At 42.2% G+C, this 22,827-nt stretch overlaps 1 protein-coding gene across 2 annotated transcripts in view; it reads right to left on the bottom strand.

Moving 5' to 3' along the window:
• CFLAR (CASP8 and FADD like apoptosis regulator) overlaps positions 1–22,827 on the bottom strand; it is a 764,637-nt gene that overhangs the window by 453,085 nt on the left and 288,725 nt on the right. The window lies entirely within an intron of this gene.

Genomic DNA, 22,827 nt, shown 5'->3' with positions numbered 1-22,827 from the left:
TGTGCTACAAGTTAGTCTGTACTTACAGCATGGCCAAATGTGGGTGCATACAGTTTTGACTCTCTGCATATATCAAACTGCTTGATGGATTTAAACCGCAATAATTTTCAAATGTATTACTCAGTTACACACATTACAACTAAATATAGCCAGTGTTGCAACAGTAAAGCAAAGTGTGTGAGGTATTCATCACAAAATTACACATATATGGGTATGGACTATATTAACTAAACTCTGAGGTGATCACTACAGGATCACACTGACAAACACATTCTCAGAAATTTTCTATAGGTCACTTAAAACTAGCACACACACTGTCTTTCAGTTTCATTCAAATGCTTTTTGAAATGGTATGTATCATCTTCTAATGTCCCTTCTGTTAACCTATGCCTTATCCTAGTTTAGGATTTAGAAATGTTTAACTATCAACAAATATAAGACTTAATAAAGTGAGAAAAATACAAATATTATTCCAACTACTGCTGGGGTATATGGAAGTACAACAAATATGCAATGACCTAATAATTTCAAACACACAACTGAATGTTACACTTCAATGATAGAGGTCACTATAATGGGGATGTGTTTTCCCTCTCCCCACAAAGGAGCAGCAACTTAGGGCTAGATACAATAAGGGGTTGCAATGAGATGGAGGGGGTTCTGCTCCACAAAAAAAGCAGAGTTAAAACTTAGACTTCTACCTCCCTAGCACAGGGGGATAATATGATATCTATAAGAGTCAACCAAAGTTTGGTTAGCAGCTTGGAAAATGTTGAAGTTGGCCAAGGCAGGTGGAGGAACAAAAGACTTCCTGCTCACCTTCCTCTGATGCGGGTGGGAGAGTGAATCTGGAACATGCATGGAAGTGCAGTCTCATTAAATCCTTGGTGAAAACCAGGAATCACCAAAAATAGTCTCCCTTCAAGGGGGCCAGTGGAAGGGCAGGATAACCGAGAGACCACCTCTGGCAGAAGAGGGAGACACGCCCCTCATAGATGTTCACTGCTCATCATCCTATGGAATGCATATTTGCGAACTGGTTAAGGCTTAAATGCAAAACCGGTCAGATTTCTCCAGTGGATAATGCACCACTGCTATCACCTGACCCTTGCCCTAGGTGGAAATCACAGGTTTCTCACTTGGGGGGGGGGGTAAATGGGTTAAATTAGTGGATGACAGCTTGATGATTATTACATGATCAAGCTTGCAAAAACTGCTTCCCCCCCAAAACATATCTTGAATGCCAACTGAAATCAAATCTCTAGTGCCAATCACATAGAGCATGCACACACCCCCATAAACAGGATCATCATAAAAGGCACATTTTTCATATACCAATATCTCATTTAAATATAAAAACATATTGATACACATCACAAACTTTCTCAAACACTTAAAAGGTTACTACTTCCTTAATAAAGCTCAAAAGTGTGTACTTGCTTCAGTGTTATAAGCTTATATTTAAAAAAAAAACACGTAATACAAATGCAAGGCAGAAATTTTAAATGAATAACATAAAATTATCTAGCTACACAAGTTTCTGGGATTTACACTAATGAAAATTTTCTCTGTGCTAGTCCACATCCTTTACAGTAAAACAGTGCTTACGTACATTCTTCACAGAAAAAAAAGATTCAAGTAATATGCCTGTGGCCTTTTGTTAAAATGGTACAGTGAATGTACCTATGGCTGTGGTGTTTTACGATACTCTCTGTTCTAATAGTGAATATTTTCTGACACAAGTAAGTAAAACACCATTAACAGCAAGTATGTTTCTAGTGTGGACAAACTATGAAGCACATGTTGGATATTCACTGGATCATTATAAAATTCAAACAAAAACAATGTTCTGAGAGTCAAATTACCAGGATAGGAGCACTCAGGCCCCTCCAAGCTTACCCATCACAATGGCACTTACTTTCACAGACTCATCACCCTTAAATGCTTCATTGCTGCAAACTCAGTCTGTCATCAAGCCAGCTGTCTGACTGCCCACTATATGAGCTAACCCACTGACAGATGCACAACCCTGTCAACCAGTAACAGCTTCCCCACTTACACAGAGTTAATTTAATTATCATTCTCCCATTCTTAGGTTATATAAATCTGTCACTTGGGAGCAAGAGTTCTCTTCCCTCGTTCCCTGACAGCTGCTCACTAATACATCTTTCCTTGACACTCTAATCACCCTATTACTGCCTCTAACACAGAACAATAAGGCAGTCGTTTACTGTAAATTTGGGGCTTTTAAATGTTACACAGCCACCAAAACCAGGCATACTGCTCACCTACTTGCACCAGCCTTTCCAAGGTCTTACTAGTTAATTAGCCTAAATCAGACCAGCCATCTCTTTGTCACACCTGTTTAACACTCAAATCCTACTACATCAGTATTCTCAAGACACATCTACTACTCGGAATACTTAATAAGGCCAACAAATATAACAAATGTGGAAATGTCAATAATAATGAAACCTTTAAAAAACTTGGATTAAAGCAACACAAACTTCAACAGATGTTTACCAAGAAATTCCAACTGCATGAAGCTCATTTTTATCACATGTCCAGGCAGAAAAGCTCCAACGAACAAAGCAGATTAGTAAACAGTCAGCAGTAATCAGTATACAACAAAATCAACAAATACACAAGGGTGCATTACTCCAACATTTTGTCACAAAGATAAACTTACATGATGTACTTGTAGACAAGTAGGTAACATACTTGCACCCTGTATAAGTGGAGGAATTGAAGAAAACAGTCTAAGAAACTAGCACAAAAAATCACGTAAATTGAAAATTACTTACAAGTTAAGGTATTTACACAGACAAGTACGGAGGGTACAGTAAGAGGACTAATGGAGAGGATATGTGGAGAGAACAGTAAAGGGCTTAATGGAAAGATTAAATGGCAGGGTAAATAGTATAGTAAGGGGACTAATTGAGAGAATAACTGGCAGGGTATAAAGGACAGTAAAGGAAGTGACTATGGTATATAAAAGTATGCATGCCTCTGCAGAAAACTCAAGACAGGAATATTTGATTAGAAAATAAGAACAGTGAAACAGGTATTGACAGTAAGTTAGGACAGTGAAGGGAATAGCAGAGAATAGTGAAGCATATAACCCACTACCTGATGCAAGTGGTGAAACTCAGGAACAGGAGTGAGACAAACAGCAGGTCTTGGAGACCAGTAATAAATTAAAAATGTACAGAGAACCTACACATTAGCACACATTAAATATCAACGAATGCATGCAGAGGGAGAGTTCCATAAGCAGTATGCAGTCTGCAACTGGAAAATAGTAAGGCCACCCTGGGGATCACTCCAGTGGTTGTACTTGATAGAGGCACTGGGAACTAACATTGGGCAACACGATGCCAGAGCACTTCTATGGGCTAGGCTTGTAAAGGCTCCTGGGCCATTAGCCTAGTATACACCTACAAACCTATGAACTATGGTTCCCATGTTCTTTGGAATGGGCACCAAGTGATTTCTTAAAAACTACTTTGGCCAGCATTTTTTAAGTGCTAAGGGGAGAGATTTCAAAACTCAAGTAAACTAATACAGAGAAGAAGTCACTAAATCAGTTATGGAACTGTGGGACTAGGGTAAAGCACATGTTAGCAGAATGGATATTACAAGGTGATGCATGCCATTTCAAAAGGGACTGAATACCCAGACATTTGACTGTAACTGAAAAAGTGTGTGTTCCATTTTTAAGTGATCTATGGACAAATGGAGATGACACTCTAGTAACCGTATGTCATAAAGAGATGCAGTGCTGGCTACTGAAGGGGTGACAGGCAAAATTACTTTGTACTTCTGCTGTTGGCTTGTTCTTAGTGATTAAACTGAAGTGGGAGGTTATAAGGATGAGTATAGTAGGTTTGCTAACAGAAATACCTTAGCAGCGGTGACCCCCTAACAGACTGACAAAGTGTTTTGCTCCACATGAGTATTTCTGGTAAATTGAGATGACAACTGGCTTTATATGGTGGTCAAATCTGAGTTCATGATCCCTCAGAGAACCAAGCATTTCAGTGGAATTAACAACTTCAGAGTGGTAGCCAATTGCCATTGGACAGAATTTTTTGCAGAGTGAGAGTGAATAATAGGAAATACACAGTAAATCAGTCTTGCAATCATTTATGCCTTACCAGTACATACTAGTAGACCATATATCCTGCTTCAAGGAGAGCTAGGCCAGTCAAACCAGGATTGAATTTGTGAGCACCTATCCAATCAAGTTCCTGCTTAAAGGAAGACAATGTGGAACGCTGCTTAATTTGCAGCAGTAGTCTATTCCTAAGGTGAAGAAGATGCTGAAAAGTGAACCCCTCTCTCCATTGTCTTTTATTTATTTGGCTGATGAAGATTTATATCTCTGGTCCTGGTATTTGTGGGAATTTTTGATTTTGGAGATACTGGGGATCCTGGGCTATTAGGTTCCTATGAAAACAAAGGACAGATCTCCCCTTGGAAGTTTATAACGTACTGAATAAGGGGAAGGTGCTTGGATTCTTTTCTGGTAGCTTAGGGATTTTAAGCCAGTGATCTTCTTAGTTCTTGGGTCTTTCAAGCAGTTTAATATGTCTAGTAAGGCACATTCCAAAGGGGGCATTTTATTCAATAATTAGCCTAGTTGGAGCTGCGGTGGTGCAGCTGTTAGCACTGTCGCCTCACAGCAAGAGGTTCTCCCGTTCAATTCTAGGCTGGAGTGCCTTCTGTGTGGAGTCTGCATGTCCTCCCTGAGGTCGAGTGACGTTAAAGACATGCAGGTAGGTGCGAGGGTGAAAGAGTTTCTTTGAAGGTTGGGCGTCAGGCTGGCAACTCAGCACCGCACAAATCCACTGCCAATCATGAGCGGACCAGAGTTCTACTGTGGCGACCCCTAACCAGGAAAAGCCGAAAGACATTACTTTTTTTACTGTTGAATTTAAGAGAAAAATTACCACATTAGACCTGGATGATATTTCTTAGGAAATACCACTGACTACTGCTGTTACATGAAGATCAAAGGAGAGAGGAATTATCAACTCAAGTTCCAAGGCCTTTAACAACATTCTCATTTTGAAATTGGGAGTTGTCTAGGTCATACGCTAGAGGTAGAAGTTGTCTACCAAATCCAAATGTGACAATGTTGCACTTTTTAGCATTTGACTTGACCCTGTTTTTAGTACAACAGGTATGTACAAGTGTAAGTCCTTGAGGAAGGACTTTGGCATGGGGGGGGCTTGCAATGACTCTCAGGTTACAGTCATCTGCAAAAATGGTTAGCTAGAGGTCTTGGTTCATGGTCCAGAGATCAGGAAAGTAAATGCTGAACCAAAGAGATCCCAGCACAAAGCTAGACAGGGCACCACTGGTCAGCTTCATACTCTGCGGTGAGGCAACTGCTACCCGTACTGTACGAATTTTGTCTTTAAGACAATTCGCTATCCATCTTACTAAATGGGGATCCATTTCTAATGCATTAAGCTAGTTAACTATGCAAGCATAAGGGATGGTAAATGTCTTGGCCAGGTAAAGGTACACCATATACACATCACTATCTCAGCCAACAGTCTATATTACCCTTTCAAAGAAGTTGATCACATTCATTAGACAGCATCTAAGTTTAACAAAGCCAAACTGCAGCAGATCTAGCCTGGTAAGATTTTTAATAGAATTTATCACATTAGTTATATATTCCATAGCTTTGTAAACAAGGTTCATTAGGCTGAATGGCCTACAACTCCCAGATTCAATGGTGGGGCCACCTTTAAGGGAGTGGCATTACTACTGCCGTGCACCAAACCTCAGAGACAAAGCCAGTGCTAAATTCAGATTAAGGAGCTTAAGGAGTAGCCCTGCCAGAGTTTGTGTAGTGCTGTTTATTAAACATCCAGGTATATCAGGTCCCATGGAAGAAGTATTTTTGGTCTTGGAGTGTACCTTCGGTACATGTTCTTTAGTAATGATAGAGGGGTCTGAAAGATTCAGGGAGAACTTGGCTTTGAATAGTCATCTCTGGGGTAAAATCTGCAGTGAATTTCTGTAAACAGTATGCTGCTAATATCTACTATATCAGAGCAGACGGTGCCATTATTAATAATTGCAGAGCAACGTCAGTTTTTTTTTTCTCCTAACTAAGTTCTTGGACTGCTTTAGTAGATCTAATAGCATTTTTCAAGACTAGTCAATTTTCTGATGTCATCCTTGACATAAAGGTCTTTTAATTTTCTGTATACTTTAAGGATTTTTTTTTTACTGTATGGTTTATTCATACTGGAGAATCAACAGGGTGTTTTTTTTTTTTTTTTAACCATCCCATTATATTTAGATCTGGATGGGAGTGCCAGTTCTACACATTTACCTGACTGGATATACAACTCCTTTGTGAAGCTACCTGCTGTGGCAACTTGTAATGCTGCTGTAAGTAAATTTTTAAACTTTGCCACAGAAGTTAAGATTAGAATGTTTGAAATCCTTGAATTCTGAGATACTGATTTCAGTTGCTTTAGGTCACTAGTTTATGATCTGCGTTAACCTATTTATTTATTGCTTTTGTTGACCGTAGTAGTCTTACTGGGCTGAGGTAGCTTCTTTTCAGTGGAGGCTCAGGGAGAAAAGCTCCAGTTACAAAACAAGCAGTTTTAGCCAACAGAGAAAAATGTAAAGCTTAAAGTTACAATATGTTCACACAATAACTGAAAGGCAGCTACAGTGAGAAAAATCTGCAATCAGGAAAATAGTCTTTACATATTAATGCATGTCACATTTGCATATAAAATTAGGTTTAAGATGTTGGTTCCAATTTTACATTTATTGGTGGGAGAAATAAGAAATCAAATTACAATTTTACATTTATCGGTAGAAGAAATAAGATAGAGGAGATGTGGGAGATATGAGTAGAAGGCAGAGAGTAGGTGAAGAAAGTTGAGTAGTATGTACATTTTGTAGGTAATCTAGAGAAAAAGAAACCTGTAGTGGAGTTGAAGTAAATGTAGAAAGTGGTGAGTATAAGCTAGAACGTTGCTGGACAGGAAAAACTGTCAAGGGTAGGTAGACAGCAAAATTGGCAGTAGGGCAAACGGATAGAAGACAGTATGAAATTTACATTGAAACTCTGCTTTGTTGAGATTTACAGGGGTAACGGATGTGTATAAGGGTCAAGGTTGTCTAGTGTGAAGAGGTGCAAGAGCAGTGACAATTGTTTTTAAATTGTTTCAGCAATTTTTGAAGCTGGACAGGTTGGTTTGTTGTCTGATAGTGGCAGGATTAGAATTTCAGGATTTGGAGACATAACTTGAGTTCAATGACAACTCAGGGGAACAGTTCGTGAAGAACCTAAAGTTGTAAGAATGAGGTCATAAATATTATATACTGGTCCAGGAAGGTTTTTTTTCATTAAATTTAAGAACATGTGGACTTATCTATAATTTAGACGTATAGTTGACAGAGGGGTATTAAAGTCTCCCAAAATAATGGAGCTTTTTTTTTTAAATGATGGAACTCTTGTTTATAGGGAGTTCATCAAGTACCTTTAGGAGTCTTACAGAACTTTCAGTGGTCTCACTGATCATTTCTTGTAACACGCAATAAACTGATAGACTGTATTCTACAGCCACTTCTATGAACACCAACAGACTGAAGAGTGTCATAATTTTTCAACAACAGTGGAGTTTTCCCTTTCCTCCACTGTTGTGCACCCTCACAGTAGGTGTACACAAGTCTAATGGGGTGTGGGGTGCAGGAGGACTTCCCTACCCTTTAAAAAATAAAAAAAAAACTTCAAGGTTCATATAAAGTTCATTTGGTAAATTCCTTTTCAGTTAAAGTGAATTCACCAAACAGGATTCCACTGATAGCTGGTCCTGTTTAGCTTGATTTCAAGCTCAATTTGTTTTGTTTGAGAGTCTTGGAATTTGCCTAGAAGAGATATGGTCCCTGCAAAATATGGAGACGCCACCATGGTTGCCATCAGGTGTGAAGGTATCAAAGGTGCAAAACCCAGGTATAACGGAAGTACTTTCTGAACTTTTAAACCAGGTTTCACTAATTTCAGTAATTACACAGATAAGGACAAATTCCAAATACTGCAGACCCTCGGGGTCAGGCAGTTTGTTGTTTGGAGCTGGCACTGAGCAGAGCTGCCTTAATGTAGTCCTTTTTTTTGGATTTGATACATTGGTTAAATTGGGATGCCCATCAGCTGGACTTTGCCTAAAAATGGCACTATGCTGTCAGCAAACACTTTAGCCACTATGCAGACACCTTGCAATGATAGGTGCAGACCATCTTTTGCACAGTAAGTAGGACTGTTGAGCATTTTATCCCATGCTAACACGTAACTGATCCCCTAAGACACCAAGTATTTAGCAAACTGGTGAAGTCAATTAATTACCTTTTTTTGCTGCTAGACACTACTTAGAGGACACTAGGAGAAATGAAAATGACTGCCAATTTGTTTGCATTAAAACGTAAACCTGATTGGAGACATTATTCTTCAATTTTAGAAGAATACTACTTAAGATGAAAGGTAATGTCTTGTATAGTCGAGTGAGTGTGGAATCAACACATTCAAAAAACTGCATGTACACACTTAGAAATCGTGTTATTTATTAACAAAGATGATGAAAAGGCATCTGCCAAACAACAGGCCCATGTATAACTTCAGATCGGATGGGGAGTGGAAAAGTGACAATCTGTCCAAAAGGCATCCAGTGATCTGTAGCCTTGGTAGTTAGCAAGCCAGCCAGCTTATGGTCTGCAGAGAGAGACTACATTTAGTTATACAACAACAAAGTTATGTGATTGACAGTTTCAAAGGCTTTTATGATATCAGAAAAGACCGTGCCTACAAAAACACTTTACTCGCTTTTTGTTATGCAGATGCTCAGTTAAGACAAAGAGGGCAGTGTCTTCTACTTGTTTTAACCTGGGGCGCTTATTGCCTGAGAGATGCTGCAGTAGCTGCCATGAATACGTTTCCCAAAGATGTCTGACTGCATGAACAATAGTGTAATGAAGTAAAAGCTGTAACAGTCACAAAAGGAGCTGATTTGTTAAGTGGAACAGTGGCATTTTCAAACAGATGGAGAATGCAAATTGTATGGAGTGCACCCTTCCTTATTTACTTAAAACCACATACTTCCCATTCATTCACACCTTCTGTTAGATGTCATAAGAAGTTAAGACTGAAAAGTCCTTCTACCCACTAGAATCTAAGAATTCATTCACCCTTACCTATTTAATTAACAGCACTCACTAGGTCTTCTTTTATGACATTTACACTCTATCAACAACTGATCTTGTTCTGTATCACAAGTACACTCATTTGTTTCTCTCCTGCTATCATAGTCCTAGAATTTCAGCAAAAATCCTACCTCTCTTCAGTTAGTACTAGTAGTGCACTCCTCGAAGGCAGCAAAGACCTTTTAGAGTCTTGGTGGCAGTAAGGAATCGTTCTCTCCTCTCTCAGTCAGTACTGTACCCTTCCCAACCACCTCTCCTTTAAAAAAATACTCAGTACTGTAACCTTCCCATCCACCTCCCCTTTCAAAACACTAAGCACTGTCAAATTCCCAGCCACCTACTCTCTAAACTCCTTGATGGTAACAGTGTGTCTTTATCCAGGTCTGTCTTAATCTTTCCATTTACTCTCAGTTCCTTGGTGGTAGTAAGGACGGTCACTCTCCACAATTATTCTCTTTCCCTATTATTACCTTTCCCTGTTCACTCGTGTCCTATAAAATCCTTATTAGCACAAAGAACACCTATCAATGATGAAAGCAAGGACTCTTTCTTCACACAGCCTTCCAACAACACAATCCCTTCATTTTATATACAGATAAAGTACCCTATATTCCTTTAGCTATTTTATACATTCACCAAGCATACCACACCTCCTTAGTTATTTCACCACTTTTCTACAATACATTTAAAACAGTCTATTTATACATTATATGCACCCCTTATACTGCTTTAACAAGTTTGTAACTAACTCTACCTAACCCTCATGCAAAATTTAATTTCATTACACAGCCAACAAAACACAGGTCCCAACACAATAGGAGCTCCCAATCAAAACATATCTCAGTATACATTTAAAGATGTAAAGATTATAAACATTAGCAACATAGGTAACACGTGGTCCACCCTTGAACCATGGATTACAGCAGAGCAAGCACTCATCCTAGCACTTACTGAATCCTCACAAAAAAAAAAAAAAACACTCTGTTCCTTAACTGTTTAATATATACATATAGGTTCATAGGTTCATACTAGGCTATCTGCCCGAGGGCATTTACAAGCCTAGCCCATAGTTTTGTGGCTTACGCCACCCCTTTAGTATGGGGAACTATACCCATTATTTTGCTGTGCCTCTGTCGAGCAGTGACACTGAGGTAATATACATATATTATACCAGGCTTAAGGACATGTAGGGGTATCAATACTGCTTCAGAGGTCAATAATGCAGGGCTAGGAAACCATCCTAACAATGTAGCTCCCAAATGGGTCAAATCGCATTTCACTACAGGTAGACAAACACACATACCAGTCAGTGTAGCAGATGTACATCTGCATTCATCAGTCATTAAACTGCAAACTGTATTTAATGAAAAAGTACTCATCTGGTAGGTTAAGAACACAATTATACTGGGTGTCTTTAACCTAAATGTAATAGAAGGAGCTACTCGATTAATTAGATGCCTTAATTTAATGAACCTAGAACAACTGGTAAGAGGTCCATCAAAGCCAAAACCAAACATAGACAAAACTTGTGGCTGGATCTCATTATAACTAATTTAAGACATATGTATATCATAGGAGACATCCTCCTCAGCCATCTTAGCAATCACTATCCAATTATCTCCACATGGGCAATGAAAACATTAAAGGGGCATTATCTCATTTCAGAAATCAGCTGCTTGCCTGAGTACTTTGTTTACATTTTAGTGCTATGTAAGTCACATATTCAGACAGAGGCAGGATTTTCAGAGATGCTTGTTAGCATATGGCAGGTCAGATTTCACAAACTTCAGTGGGCAAGGGTGTAGAAGTGGTAAGAGTTTATTTATACTTTGTCCTTTTGTATTTTCCTAAAACCACTCATAGGCTAACAGACTAGTTGAATGATTTTAGAATCAGAGATGTTATATAGTCACACTCAGATCTGCAGCCTTTGCAGCAGTGAAATTACATATTTAGTATGTGCTTGTTTTTTATAACACTTAGTGGAATGATTATCCCAGCCTAGGCAATTGTATTTTCTTCTGTTTGTTTTTGTTTCATGCTTGTTGCTATATGCTTTTTTCCTATCGCTGGTAATTATTTTTCATATGGTCAGCAATAGTGTTGCTTATCAGTGCATGCACTCATTCAGACATACATTTCAAAGACAGTTTCCCTCATTTGACAAGACAGCATTGCTTTGAACAACTGCATCTTGGAAACAAACCCACCGAGTTGCAAATGACCTAAGATTTTAGAAGAATAAAGTCTTGTATAACATTTCAATGAAAACCATGTCAAGCAACTTTGAAAATGAATCTTGTTACTGTACTAAAAGTATTTTCCCATTAGCGGACTCCCTTCAGGAATCACACAGTAACAAGTCTGTATAATACTGATTCCATCCAAATGAATTTATTTTCTTTTTCTTCCCTGCATTGTGGTAAAATGTTTGGATTTTTCACTTTTTTCCTGAATATGTGACTGCAGTAGAGTTACACTGGCTACCATTTGAATGTTGAGGCAAATGTAGTCTCGATATTTCCATATATTTTCCTATCTGTGTGCATAAGTATGTATGCGATATGTAATCTAAACTTAATATTCATGTGGTTGTAAAACCACAGCCTTGCTGTGTCTTACTGACCAGCTTGCAAGTCAAGGCATTCTTCAATGTCTGTTAAATTTGTATATGATGGATATATGAAAATGTGTGTACTTTATTAAAACTTTGTATGCAGTGCACATAATTGTTTTGGTGGTTTACTTCACTGTTAATATTGGAATTCTCTTAACTTTTCTCAAACTTGTCTCTTTTGTGATTCAGATGGCTGTGTTGATGAAACCATCCCCTTATCAAGATGGAAATCGATAATAAACAGATAAATATATAATAATTAAAAAAAAATAAATGCATGTGTCATGTGTCATTATGTGTTTATCATATGTATTGTTTTGGTTGTTTAAAATGTATTTGCTGTATATCTTTGTCTTTATAGATCTATATGTATTTGTGTGTCTACACACACACACACCAATATATATATATATATATATATATATATATATATATATATATATATATATATATATATATATATATATATATATAAATATATAAATCTGTCTCCAAGTTTGTGTGCATCACTGTTTATGTATACAGACGTACACACACCTATATGTGTGGTGTGTTGGCGGATATATTCATATATACATACAAACTTTCATGCAATGGTATGCAGGAGGTATTTTGAATAAGGTGACAGTATAGCTGCCCCTAACAACATTTGTATCACTAACCCATTATTGCTAGTTTTACAAGGGTATTAAAAGTGTGACTATCTGTAAGGCCACAGAAAGAATCATCGTGGACCGTATAAATAAGGACATAGGTGATCTTCAAAGCCTTGATCCGACACAGTTTGGTTTTGTCACAGACAAGTCATGCCTGTGAAACCTGTTAGACTTTTTCAAAAATGTCACCAGAGCCATAAATGAAGGCAGATCTGTGCATACAGCCTACCTTGACTTAGCAAAGGCCTACGACAAAGTCCCATATTTGGGCATCATTGATAAACTCTCCCAGTTGAATATCAACCCTTATGTTGTCAGGTAGGTTGCTAACTGTCTCACCAACAGATTACACTCAGTCCGAGTTGGGGAGCTTTACCTCAACCAGCAGACCTGTCATAAGTAGGGTTCCACAGGGGTCAGTGCTGGACCCTCTGTTTGGAATATACTTCTCTGAAGTTCAGGCCAAAACAGAGGGGCTGTGGCTGACTAAGTTTGCTGATGACTGCAAATGAGTTGCAGTCATTGAATCCTGAAATGATGCCAATATACTTCAAGAGACAGACTTACATAAACCAGTCACTGGTGTCAAAGCCATGGACTCATACTCACTGCTAATAAAATGAGTTATTACCCCCTTCGGTAAAAACATCATCCCTGTAGACTATCATATAAATAATAGTACCCTATGTAACAACTCAGTAGTGAGAGACTTGGAACGGAAGTTGAGTGTAGCCTAAACTTTTGACCACCATGTGTCTACTGTGGTAAGGAAAGCATTCTACATTGCTCACTTCATTAGCAAAGGCATTGCCTCAAGAGTGAAAGAGGTCCCCTATACTTGACCCTCATCTGGCCAATAATAGAGTACAGTGCTCCATTTGGTATGCACCTTACTAGGCACCTGCAGCAATTTGGGACCTCAGAGATTTCTAACCAAAAAAATTCAGCATCTCCATGCCCATGACAGACTGAAGTCACTGTTACTGTACTTAGTAGCATACAGATTACGTGCAGGAGACTTATGCCTAGCCTACAGAGCAATCTTGGGTCCAAACCTAATGGAAATGCTGCACATCCGCAAGTCAAATGGGATAAGGGTCACTTGCTCCAGGGACTGTAACCTGGTCTGTGAAATAAACAGGACCTGCTGGAGAGACAGATATGTCTCTTAGAGGTTGCCACTCCTCTGGAATAAGCTACCAATTCACATCAAACAGAGCCCCTCTATGATCCTGTTAAAGTGTAGCCTGGATGGGAAAAAATTAATTCCTTGCAGGGGATTTCACCTATGACCCTCTTAGATATGGGCAGTCATTGCTAACTAGGATCTCGAGTTTAGGCTAGATCCTTTATATTGGGTTTCTCTATTACTATATTGGGTATACACAGCTAGACTTATAAAGACCTTTGGGTCAGTTGCACAGTAACCACCTATGAACCTATCAAGTAACAAGAGTATTCTTGCCTTCAGCCATCTAAATTTTTAGAGATGATAATCTTACTTGCATGCGTTGGCACACACTCAGACCACACTGCATTTTTTCAGGATAACTGTTGCCATATCCCTAAGAATTTGGTGGAAATGAGAAGTTATGTACCTACCATAACGTTCCATGTTAGTTGTCTTCTCTCGCCTTCTTTCTTGCTTGATGGGTTCGGAGCCGATCCTCGGCTCCGACTCGGCACTTGCTAAGCTCGAGAGTCACTTTTACCAGCTCGAGGCAGCCCCATATCCCATGATGCAAGGTGGTAAGTACCCAGATCTCGTTTGATGACAATAGGCAATAGCACCTAGCATAATAACTTCCAAAAGGAAGAAAGAAGGAGAGAAAAAACCCTGAAGGATGGCAGAAGGACCAGAACTGTATGGTCTTCAGAAGCATACTTCCTTGAAGAAAGAAAGGTCTGTCCAGGCCTGGGGGAAGGAGGGAAGGTCGCAAGAAAGAAGGCGAGAGAAGACAACTAACATGGAACGTTATGGTAGGTACATAACTTCTCAATGTTAAGTTGTCAATCTCGCCTTCATTCTTGCTTGATGGGACCGCGTCCCTAGCATCTCTATCCTGGGTGGCTCAATGGAACAGACTCTTGAGAACTGTAGAGCCAAAACTGGCTCTGTCCCTGGAGGCCAAATCCAATTTGTAATGGGAAACAAATGTATGAGGAGTGGCCCAAGTGGCTGCTGCACAAATAGTGTCTAATGGAAGTCTAGCTTGAAAGGCTGTGGAAGTGGCTAAGCTTCTGGTTGAATGCACTTTAGGTTTCGAACACAGCTGTTTTCCCCTGAGCTGATAAATTTCAGAGATGACAGAAGAAAGCCATTTAGACAAAGTCACTTTTGAGACAGGAAGACCTTTCTTGTTATCAGCATAAGAAACAAAGAGTTGATCGGATTTCCTGAATTGTTTTGTTCTGTCCAAATAATATCTGAGTTGGCAGTGGACATCAAGATAATGTAATTTTTGTTCCGATCTGTTTGAATAGTTTGGGAAAAATACAGGAAGATCAATAGCCTGATTCAAATTAGTCTTTGAGGCGACCTTAGGCAAAAAGGTCGGATTAGTTCTCAATGAAACTCTGTCTTTGTGGAAGACTAAATAGGGGGGGCGAACAGATAAAGCATGAAGTTCAGACACCCTCCTAGCCGATGTAATAGCAACCAGGAATAAAGTTTTCCATGAAAGAAATTTCAGGGAACATGAAACAGCTGGCTCGAAGGGAGGAAGAATCAAGGATGTCAGCACTAGATTTAGGTCCCATTGAGGAGGAGGACTCCTGATTGGAGGTTTCAGGAGAAAAATTCCTTTCAAGAAGGCTCTACAAAGCCTGTGGGACATAATGTTGTGATCTGCGAACCAGACATGAAAGTTCGAGATAGCGGCCAACTGAACTTTGACCGTGGAAGAAGAGGAGGCCGCGTGAAAAATCTCCGCTAAGAAATCCAAAACTGCTTGTACTGGAGCAGTGAAGGGATCAATATTTTTGGCTTTAGCCCAATAAGAAAAACGTTTCCATTTGCTAGTATAAATCCTCCTAGTAGAGGATTTTAAGGAAGCTACTATGATGTCTCTAACAGGATTAGAGATCATAGGAAGCCTGGCTAAGGAAGGAAGTGGAGCAACCATGCTGTGAGGTTGAGAGAAGGAATAGACCGGTGCAGCTGACCCGATTGGTGAATCAGAAGATCTGGCGCTGGGTCCAGATGCCACGGCTGCACCAAAAGGTGACGATGGAGGAACGGGAACCAAATTTGTTGAGGCCAATAAGGGGCAATGAGAATCATTTTGGCTCTCAAAACGGTGGCTTTCTGGATTACTTGTGGGATAAGAGGAAAGGGAGGAAAGGCATAAAGAAGTCCCTGGGGCCAATCCTGGGTCAGAGCGTCTCTGGGGGGATGGCCTGGCAGTGGGAAGAGAGAGAAGAAATCTGGGCATTTGCTGTTTTGGGGAGTAGCAAAAAGATCGCAACATGGGCGACCCCATTCTAGAAAAATCTCCTCCACTATAGATTGTTTGAGAGACCACTCGTGAGGCATGAGAATAGCTCTGCTCAATCTGTCCGCTAAAATGTTGGTTTTCCCAGGGATATGCGTTGCTACCAGAAACCGATGAGAGGAGATCGCCCATTGCCAAAGTCTGAGAGCTTCTCGACACAAGGGGTAGGACTTGGTTCCGCCCTGTTTGTTGATATACCATACTACAGACATGTTGTCTGTGTGGACTGCAATTGTCCCAAAGGGAAGAAAGTCGTTGAGGGCTTGCAACGTCAAAAGCACTGCTCTCATCTCTAGGACATTTATGTGCAGGTGGTATTCGAACGGTTGCCACGTCCCATGAACCATCCTGCCCTGATAATGCCCCCCCCACCCGATCAGCGAGGCATCCGTAGTGGCCGTGGCTACCGGGGCTGGGGGTACAAAGGGTCTGCCTTGGTGAATCTGGGGAGAAGTAATCCACCAAGAAAGATGATTCTTGCAAATCTGTGTCACCAGTATTTGGTGACGCATCGGAAGTTGTTGGTAAGACCACTGAGTGAACAACATCCACTGAAGAAGGCTCATGTAGAAGCGAGCCAGGGGAAGAAGGGTAATGGCCGCAGCCATGAGGCCCAACACTTTTAGAACCATTCTGGCTTGTACTTTCTTGCTGGCTAGAATGATTCTCACGTGACCTTGTATATCTAAGATTCTTTGGTCTGTGAGGGTAGCTGACATCCGAACAGTGTTTAAGTTTGCGCCTATGAAAGTAGTAGACTGGCAGGGCAATAAGGAGGATTTTCCGTAGTTGATCGAGATGCCCAATTGAGTGCAAAGATTTATTGTGTAGTCCCTGGCTTGAAGAAGCTGATGTCTGGTGGTGGCTGAAAGGAGCCAGTCGTCGAGATACGGAAACACCTGGAATCCTTGACGTCTCAGGTGAGCCGTGACCACTGCCATACATTTGGTGAACACTCTGGGGGCTGTAGTGAGACCAAAGGGCAGGGCTCTGAATTGGAAATGACTGGACCCCAGCCGAAAGCGGAGAAACCTTCTGGAGCGTCTGTGAATTTTTATGTGATAGTACGCATCCTGAAGATCTATTGAGCACATCCAGTTGTCCTTCTGTAAGAAGGGCAGAATTGACTGAAGTGTGACCATTCGGAATCTTGTCTTTCTCACAGACTTGTTGAGTCTGCTGAGATCCAATATTGGTCTCCAGTCTCCAGTCTTTTTGGGGACCAAAAAGAACCTTGAGTAGATTCCGGGCTCTGAATGATCTGTTGTAACTGGCTGAATGGCTCTTTTTTGCAGAAGTTTTAAAACTTCTAACTCTGCAATTTCCCTTAGACCGGGTGGTACATCTGGAAGGGAATTTGAGTAAAAGAAGGGAGTTTCCTCGAAAGGAATTTTGTAACCCTCAGATATGATCGACTGTACCCATCTGTCTTGAGTTAAGGAAAGCCAGGCTTCTGGGTACAGCAATAGTCTTCCCCCGACTGCCTCCAAGGATGGACAGTCGGGCAACATCTCAGGGATGCTGAAAGGGCTTGTCAGAGAGGCTCTCTGCTTCCCTGGTTTTGTGGACCCCTCTGCCTCTAGGGCGGCGTCTGTTATTGTTACCCCCCTCTGCCTCTAGGGGTAAACTGACCACGTGAATCCGGCGTGACTCCTTGGGATTTGCGGAACCACATTTTGCCACCCTTCTGTCCTTTAGGGTAAGGTCTAGAAGGGGTGGAAAAACGGACCCCTACGGCAGAAAGAGTCTTGCTGTCCTGCTCACACCTGGTCAATGTTTCCTTCACTTGAGGGCCAAACAAAGCTGACCCATCAAAGGGAGAGTTTGTGAAGGACGCCTTAAAGGGATCTGCAAAATTACAAAGTCGCATCCAGGCTTGGCGTCTAAGAGCCACACCTGTACCTGCGGCCCTACTCGCTCCATCTGCTGCATATGATATCAGATGCATGGAGGAGTTAACAATAGAATTAAGGGTTCCTAGCTGCGAAGCAATTTTTTCTTGAGCCCCTGCAGCTGTGGGATTCTGTACTACTTCACCTAGCTCCTTAAGGATATCCCTTTGGAGTCTGGTAAAGTGGCATAAGAAGTTCAGCGAACGCATAGCGAAGGTCGCTGAAGAGAACATCCGCTTACCATACCTATCCATGGTCCTAGAGTCCTTATTAGGAGGATGGACAGGTACGGAAGGATCTGCAAGTTCCTTCTTAGTGGCAGCCGCCACCACCATGGCATCAGCAGGGACACCTTTCGTGAGGAATTGCTTGTCCGAAGGGGCAGTAATAAATTTAGAAGGCCTCCTAGGAACTGGCTCTACAGAGTCAGGAGCAGCCCAAGCCTTTCGAGCAATAACCTGCATAAGGGGGTCGAAAGGCGGAGACACCCAGGAGGTGGAGAGCCGAGATCCAAACGCCTCCAGGTATACCGACTCATCCTCGGAGGGATTATTGGAGGGCCAGTTTCCCCTCTGTTTTAGGAGTTCTAGGATGTCTGAAAAGGAGACTTCCTCAGAGGGGGATCTTGGAGATCCCTCCAACTCATCTAAGTCGGTATCTGAAGTGATAGACTCGGGGGAGTCTACGTGTTTCCTCTTACAGGTCCTCTTGCGCGGAGGATCCCCTGAACGATCAGGAGAATCCTCAGAAGAGGGGGTTCTTCCCAGTGGGGAAACCTGAGGCGGAGGATCTCTGGGTCCGGGAGCAAGAGAGATGGCAGAGATATCGACAGGCACCGTAGAGGGAGGAGCTAAGGGAACAGACTGCTGGCTGAGTCCAGTGGCCAGCACACTCTTCATCACCTCAAAGGCTCCCTCCCAGGGAGGTCCGAGAGAACCCGTTCAAGAACCAGGAACTCCAGGGCCCACCGAAGGGAAGGCTCGAGGCAGATGTCGGAGCCGAGCTCACCAAGGCCGAGGCTCCAAGGGAAGAGTGGGGTCGGACAAGGGTCCGATGCCACTCACCCCCTCGGAGGAGACCAGGGAAGCCCGACCACCGAATCCCTCTAAGGAAGGTCTCGAAGAGGAGATAAGAGTAGAGGCTGAGGGAGCAGAAGGGGGGGGGGTATCTGTCCCTCAGCCGTAGCAGAAACTATTCCCGAAGACTCCAGCTCCAAGCTCTGGGGTAGAGTCGAAGGAGGAACTGCAATGGGGTGTGGACTAATAGTCGTCTGTTGAGACTGACTATGTAGCATCTGGGCCAGTGCCTGTGATTTTAATAATCTACTGACCACCCTCTCTAAATCATGGTCAGAAAGCCTGGACGACCTGGATGATCGGCTCCGATGGCTCCGTTCCGAGAGGAGAGGAGAAGCCGGAGCCGAGAGTATCGGTTCCAAGGAAGGGGACCTGGACCTCTTCCTCGAAGGAACCATCGGAGCCGACGAAACCATTGGTGTTGTCGGAGTCGACAACTTTTCGGCACCGACAGAAGGTCTCGATGCATCGGCTCCGGCCGGAGCCGATACAGACATAAAAGTAAGGGTGTCAGAGCCGGTCGGCGCCGACACCGAAGCCTGGGCCACATAGTGGTCGGAACCGATCGGAGCCGACACCGATGTGACCGAACCAGTATCGGCACCGATAGCCATCGGTGCCGAGGATTTGTGTAAACCAGGATCGGCTCCAGCCGGAGCTGAGGCCGCAGGCTTAGACACAGAAGCCTGGGCCTTGGAAGACTTGGCAGTCTTGCTCGGAGCCGACTTAGCCGGAGAGCCCTCCGGTTTAAGTAGGCCCCTCAAAATCAATTTGTTTCTCCTCTCCTGCAGGACTCTCTGGCTGAAGGAATGACAAATAGCACAGGAGTCCTGCAGGTGGAGAGGTCCCAGGCAGTATAAGCAAGAAGTGTGACCGTCTGTCAGAGACATCTTCTGACAGCACGAGTCACACTTCTTAAAGCCTGAGACCCTTTCCTTGGACATAGTTGCAGAAAAAACACAGACACAACACAGCCCAAGAAACAATTATCCCAAAATTAAATAAATCACTCACCTCTCACATACACACACACACACCCTAACAAGGGGGGGGATGGGAGGGGAGAAGGCCTGACTAAAAAAATTAAGGAGTGAGGGAAATTCCAGTCAGAAAGGGGACTAAATCTAAACTAAAACTGTTAAATATAAGTTTGAAGTGACAAAAGGGGCAAAAACAGTAAAATATCAATCACATACCAGGAGCTGGTAAAAGGAGGACCTCATCAGCGAAGCAGCAAACGAGATCTGGGTACTTACCGCCTTGCATCATGGGATATGGGGCTGCCTCGAGCTGGTAAACGTGACTCTCGAGCTTAGCAAGTGCCGAGTCGGAGCCGAGGATCAGCTCCGAACCCATCAAGCAAGAATGAAGGCGAGATTGACAACTTAACATGAGGTACTTAAGAGGAAGCAAGCTCAGCAGCAGGTGGCCAAGAGTAATTACATGTTGATATTAATTTGCCATTACAAGGCAAACAAGGTACTCCCAACTCAAAATCAGACAACACATGTATAGTTTAGGCAAGGAGCAATCAGCTAAAAGGGTGAGGTGAAGAATAATTGGGCATTTTACAGTATGTTCCTTTCACAGTGGCCTCAGTTCAAGGGAGTGGCACTGGAAACAGCACCAGTACCCGTATGGGTACAAATTCAGTCACAGTATCAGTGGATGTACTGGAAACAGCACTGGTACCAGTGTGGGTACAAATTCATTCACAGTATCAGTGGACATACTGGAAACAGCACTGGTACCAGTGTGAGTACAAATTAATTCACAGTATCATATCAGTGGACATACTGGAAACAGCACTGGTACCAGTGTGGGTACAAATTAATTCACAGTATCATATCAGTGGATATATACTGGAAACAGTACCTGTACCAGCGTGCATAAAAATTCAGTCACAATATCAGTGGATGTACCGGAAATGGCACCAGTACCAGTGTGGATACAAATTCACTCACAGTATCAGTGGATGTATGAGAACAGGTACAAAAACACCCTCAGTACAGGTAATTAGGTGGCTTACAAAAGGGTACTACAGCAGTTTAGAGACACTAGGAAGGTACAAGGTTGCCCAGTTGTATGGCTCATAGCAGTAAAGCAATGGAGGGCACACACCCTGTTACTGTTTGAGACTGATTAAAACAAGTTGAAGGCAGCATTACACCTGGCAAGCTATCAGCTGACTGCACAAAGCCATGGAGAGGCAGTGTGAGCCTTATGGAACAAACTCCAAAATATATGTCAGCAGTAATACAACAGATTGTTTTTCATAGCCTGTTGTTCATCAGCCCTATGTAGAGCAGTTAGCTGGTCAGAATAAGAATATTCTAATGATAAATAGGAGCAATTTATGACTGCTCAGGAGGTGAACCAATGGCTGGCTCCACCTCAGGGGCCACTGAATGGAATGTAGTACAATGTCTACAGCATTACTAAACACTGTCTATCACATAGAACTCCACTCACACAGTTTCATAATAGTCTAGCACTTAAGGAGCACTTTTCTGCCATTGAAAGGGTACCCTGCTTACCCAGCTTCAAGTGAGGGCTGTATTGAAGAAAAATGTGGAGTGATGAAGCTTGGACCCCAAACATATACTCCAAGCTCAGTTACATTCCACTCTCATTTAGCATAGTGGAAGCTTCTTATGCGCAGTGGGCAAGCACATCATGGGAGAACATCAAGAAATGAGGAAGATGGAAGTACAACGCTTATGAAAGATAGCTGAAGAATAACCTCTTCTACCATGCCTAACATTGTTGTCTTGTTTGCAGAACCTGGGTGTTACCTGCAAGACACACATTTCACCTTCCAACAATACCTTTTGTTGACTAGAGCTTTCTGCATGTTGATCACCTTGTACCTTGCTGGTGCTCTTCCATGTGAATGTGAATGGAAAAGTACAGTTTTGTACCTACCATAAATGTAGATGTCCGATAGACATGCAACTGCAGTCATAACATGTGGGTTGTCCTGCCTCAGGCAGCCCTCGGTCGGCCGGATTCCAAAGTCTGGGTCCGACGTCGGCTGATGTCGCATTTCTCTCCGACGTCAGAGCGGCTGGAGTATATAAGCATCAGCCGACGCCATTTTCTTCAGTGTTTCTTGCCCCAGATGCCAGGTGCCCTCCAAGGAAGGCTGTAATCAAACTGGAAGACAAAAACAGGATTCCAAACAAATAAATGAGCAATAAAACAAATACACCATAACAGATATCCCCAGCTAAGAGAAACAGGGATAGGAGTGGACCCTAGGCATAGAGGAGTATGGAGGGAGGGAAAATCCGACTGCAGTTGCATGTCTATCGGACATCTACATTTATGGTAGGTACAAAACTGTACTATGTCCTTCAAGAATGCAACTGCAGTCATAACATGTGGGTAGAATACCATAGCTTAGCTGGGGGAGGAGGAATGCTCTAGGTAAAAGATGGTGTGGCAATCAAACCCTGCAGGACTGCCGAAGCAAAGCCTGCTCTGGATCTGGAGTATATAGGAAGATTGTAGTGTTTGGAGAATGTATGCACGGAGCTCCATGTAGCAGCTTCTAGAATGTCCTTAGTAGGCACCCCTCTTAAGAATGCTGTAGAGGTGGCTGTAGCTCTGGTGGAATGTGGTCTGACATTGGCTGGAACAGTCTTTCCATGAAAGGAATAACAGAATCTGATGGAATGTCCAATCCATTTTGAAATAGTCTGTTTTGAAATTGCTTTTCCTTGGACTGCAGGGGCGTAAGCTACAAGAAGTTGTTCAGACTTCCTACTGGCCTTGGTTCTGTCCAGGTAGTAACGAAGTTGTCTGTGAATGTCCAAGGTATGCAACAGTCTTCCCCCCTTGTTCTCAGGATTG

This window comes from Protopterus annectens, chromosome 6.part1, assembly GCF_019279795.1.
Source record: "Protopterus annectens isolate FY-2018-M chromosome 6.part1, PAN1.0, whole genome shotgun sequence".
Lineage (NCBI taxonomy): Eukaryota > Metazoa > Chordata > Ceratodontiformes > Protopteridae > Protopterus > Protopterus annectens.
The sequence above is the reverse complement of the archived record's forward strand: the minus strand, read 5'-3'. Positions and strand labels throughout refer to the sequence as shown.